The 4,554-nt window shown below is 35.0% G+C and overlaps 1 long non-coding RNA gene across 1 annotated transcript; it reads right to left on the reverse strand.

Moving 5' to 3' along the window:
- Positions 1 to 273: 273 nt before the first annotated feature.
- LOC309847947 lies at positions 274 to 4,174 on the reverse strand. The gene is made up of 3 exons (XR_014302735.1): positions 4,088 to 4,174; positions 1,290 to 1,466; positions 274 to 1,119 (listed from the first exon to the last, which is right to left on the reverse strand). It is a non-coding gene; the product is annotated as an uncharacterized lncRNA (long non-coding RNA).
- Between the last annotated feature and the right edge of the window lie 380 nt (positions 4,175 to 4,554).

Below are 4,554 nucleotides of genomic sequence, written 5' to 3' on the forward strand. Positions count from 1 at the left end.
TGGACAGCTTTATGCTTGGCCACACTGGCTGTTTGTAGAAAGCAGAGCTAGCAGGCATATCAAGGCGGAATAATTTGTACAACTTCAGAGTGATTTCCAAAAGCATCCACCCACTTCTTTTCCAGTTCTAATCTCCTGTCTGTTTTCCTAAGTTTTCACAGGAGTGTTGGGTATTGCAATATTGGCATTTCAGCCTGGTCCCCATTCTCAGATTCAAAGGTTACACAACTCTGAAACCATATTTTCTGAAACAGGCTTTCAAGAGATACCAGCAAGGTTTAATTTTTATTTATTTATTTTTTTGAATTGTGCCTATGACTTTGTTTCCTTAGGTCATGCAATATAGCTTTTACCATTGACCGAAAGTTCATCACCCAGATGTTATTTCTCCTTGGCCAACTGCTCTTTAAGTTTTATATCTTTCAAAAATTTTTATTGAGATACAATTGACATGTAACATTATATTATTTTCAGGTGTGCCACAGTGACTCAATGTATGCATCTATTGTGAAATGATCACCACAATAAGCCTTGTTAACATCCATCACCATATGTAGTCACAAAAATTTTTTCTTGTGATCAAAACTTAATTTATGCTCAGCAACTTTCAAATATAATGCACAGTATTATTAACTATAGTCATCATGCTGTATATTAGATGTTTTTGTAGATATGTTGAAGGGTAGTTAACGATTCCAATCAGAATGTTAATTCTCAGCATGCTAAGATCAAAAAAACCCACAAACAGAAAAGAAAAAACAATAACAACAACAACAACAAAAAAAACCCTTCAGTTACATGAAGGAGATATTTTAGAATAAATGCTATTTGTACTCTTGGCAATAGGTATGAATTTGCTAAATAAATTAACAGTTTGTGTTCTCATAAAAATCTAGAAGTCTCTGATCCTTTTCATAAGAGATCAGTCTACTTGCATACAAAAGCCTAACATCTACTTACAAAGTTGTGCTTCTTATCATGAAAAGAGTCTCAAAGAAGAGGGATGCTTCTATATTTTCTTTTCTTCAGGAGGACCTGGTGAGCTGAAGAGATCTGAGGTGGGAATTTTCTAGAAAAGGCACATCTTCTTTACTGTTTTGTCAGCCAAAGATCTAAAACCTAATTGTTAAAAATGTTATTTGCAAGTTTAAGACACTGTTCAGAGATAGTTAATATGTATTTAAATGTTTCTCTAATTAAATTGGGGAAACAAATAATCTTCTTGATTAATGAATTTCTTCAAGAGGCTTTTAACAGAGTGATTGGGCAGTTAGGGACAGCTTGCTTACCTCCATAGATGAGAGAGATGTTATTTTTCTCCATGGTCATTTTATGGTAAATTAAGTTGTGATTCTTATTTTATTGTTGATGAGACCAGGCCTCTTTCCTGGGTCCACATGAGGGGATAATTTCCAACAACACTGAGCTCAGAGATGACATTTTTCTTCGAGAAATAAATTCTCCACCTAATAACGCACATGTTTTAATGAAAAATCAATATCACTTCAAGAAGTAAATCTTTTATTCTCAGAGACATACTGTTAACTTTAGGTGAAGATCTTTAACTTTACTAATATAAACAATCATCATGAGACACTTAAAGCGTGCAGATATAAAATGTGCAACACCATGTAATCAACTCCAGGAGAAAAATTTTGCGGTTTTCAATAATGTTTTCAGTCATTTCTCTGGAAGTAACTACACAAATGAATATTCTTGCAAGGATAGTTCACGAATTGTAGCTTGTATACACACTCAGTAAGTAGACATATACCTTGAACTAAGTTTTTCTTTTCTGTAAAATTAAAAAATTAACCTAGAGGTTTTCCAAGATTGCTCTAATGTTTTTCTCACCCCACCCCTGCCTTTTTAAGGGCTTCTGTATCTTTATTTCAGAGAGAAAAGCTTTTGCCTTCCTTTCGGTTTTATTGAGCTATAACTGACATACGGCCCCGTGTCTTTTTAAGGAGTAGAGCATAATAACTTGACCTGCATATATTATGAAAAGATCACTACAACAGGTTTAGTTAGATCCACCATCTTATATAGATATAAAAGAAAAGAAATACTTTTTCCTTGTGATGAGAACTCTCAGGATCTATACTCTTAACAACATTGGAATACAACGTACAGCAGCGTTAACTATGGTCGCCATGTTGTATGTGACATCCCTGGTACATCCCTGGAAGTTTATTCCTTTTGGCCACTTTCCTCCAATTCTTCCATCCCCACTCTTAGGATTCCCCTAATTCTGTAACTAGCCTCATCACAGGAACATTCATTATTACTGCTTTATATTACGGAGATCTGTTACTTGACTATCCTAGGGGAGGAGGTGTAACTGTTCCTACTCCCCTTTAGAGTATCTTGGGCAAATTTAATCAGGTATAGGTTAGACGGCTAGTTCCATAGAGGAATCCATGGCTTCCCTGGAAATCTGCCTTCTGGAGGTTCTGTATTGCCCCATATTTCAGGAAGACATCTGTTCAAAGCAGAAATACAGAGAATCACTAACAATGCCCATCAGTGGGCATCTAGGGCTCCTAGAACATGTCCAAAACCAAAAGGAAGGTAGCCTATTGCCTCTAAAAATGGCTATGAAGTAGCAGTAGAACCTGCCAAAGGCCGAGAAGATACAAACAACCTCTTGCCACCTGCCAGTCATTTGCTATTTTTATTTATTCTACCTGCTTACTTAAAATTTCTCTGGCTTAATCATGAGGAGTTTAGTTCTATATTTAGTTACTAATCATATCAGTCAAGTTTCTGAGAAGTATACACCCTTCAGCTTGGTTGAGAAGCCACATCCTTTTGAATGGATTTGGATTGTTCTGGAACTTGCTTGTGGATGGAGAGTTACTTTTGCTTCATCCATCACATGACGTCACAACTAGCATACACGAAGCCACTAACGGAAGTGGGTATCATTCTGTGTGATGGCCCTCAGTAGTTAAAGTGAAGGCAAAAAGAGAAATATATGATATACTATTCATGTGTTTTGGGGGTGATTACTGTGATTTAATAGTAATTTTTAATGGGCGATTAATTGACCTTTTTTCCTGGTGTATTTTCTTTTTATAATCGACTAAGTCCACACTATTACAAATAACCTCTACCTGATCCATAGCTCCTTCTTGTTATATGTCTAAGTGATGCCCATTCTTTTAATTCTTAGATTGGAAAATAAAGAAAACCCTAAGATTTTTACCTTTAATTTCCTTTTTTTACATCAGAGAATCAGTGTGTGGTAGATACAGCAAATAAGAAATGACACAATAAAAAACCAATACATGTATGTGAAAATTAGATATTTAAATATATAAATAAAATTATAAAAAGTAAACTATAAAACAAAAATACAAATTTTGGCAGAATTTTGTGATTGTTTATTCTATTTAATAATCATAAGTAAATAACAATATAAGATAAATACATGTATTTAGAATAACAGAATATACCCCCAGTGAGAACAGCAGGGTTTTATTCAGCGTATACAATATCCTGTTGTCTTCTAAATGTAGAAAAGAATTTAATTCAGAGGAGTTGCCCGGGGTAAATTAGAAGATAAATGGTTAAAAATATTTCTACTTATCTATTCAGAGTGGAAAGATCTGTGGAAAGCTGAAGAATGATCAATACCATTCAATGGATTATCAAAATCCTGAGGCATTTGTCCTCACACTTTCTATGCATGCCAGCTTTGGTCAGTAGGCAAGCCTGTCAATAAATAGATTACAATGAAAAACAAAGAGCGAGCAAGAGACAATCAAAGCTGAGTTTACCTTATTTGTTCTATTTTCTGGCTTTCCTCAAATTTCACTTTCATTGTTTCATTAAATAAATGTCCTTTCTTATTTTATGCCCACTGTCACCTATATCATCTGTGTATAGCACATGGCAAATCCTGAAATACCACAGGAAATTTAATGAAAAAGAGACAGAGAGACAGAGACAGATTTCCCCAGAGGCTACATGGGAATTATATAAACTAGTTCTAAGTATTTGATAAAGGGATAAATCATTTGAAGCAAAATGTAAAATATTAAGCTAGTTTTTGGGTCTTGTTTTTGTTCATGTACCTTCTTACCTTTAAAATGTTTTTCCTGAGACACCTGGGTGGCTCAGTGGGTTAAAGCGTCTGGCTTCGGCTCAGGTCATAATTCCAGGGTTCTGGAACTGAGTCCCGCATCTGGCTCTATCTCCTCAACGGGGAGCCTGCCTCCTCTCTCTCTCTCTCCCTCTCTCTCTCTCTCTCTCTGCCTACTTGTGATCTCTGTCAAATAAATAAATAAAATCTTTTTAAAAAATAATAAAATGTTTTTCTTTCTCTTTCCCAAACAAAAGTCTTGGTTGAACTGAGGAAATCTGTAAGAGAGATAGGAAAAATAAGTTTTTCCATGGAAATGGTCTTATGACTCCCAATTAATATTAATAGCAGAAACAATTTTGCTTCTTAAGGAAACCAGGCACTCTTACATTTTTAAGATGGGTGTGGGATTACTTACTAATCACTCAGAAAAACGTGTTTTACTGTTTTGAAGATGGAAAGGTGTT

The sequence above is a fragment of the Mustela nivalis genome (assembly GCF_964662115.1).
Source record: "Mustela nivalis genome assembly, chromosome: 14".
In the NCBI taxonomy this organism is placed as follows: domain Eukaryota; kingdom Metazoa; phylum Chordata; class Mammalia; order Carnivora; family Mustelidae; genus Mustela; species Mustela nivalis.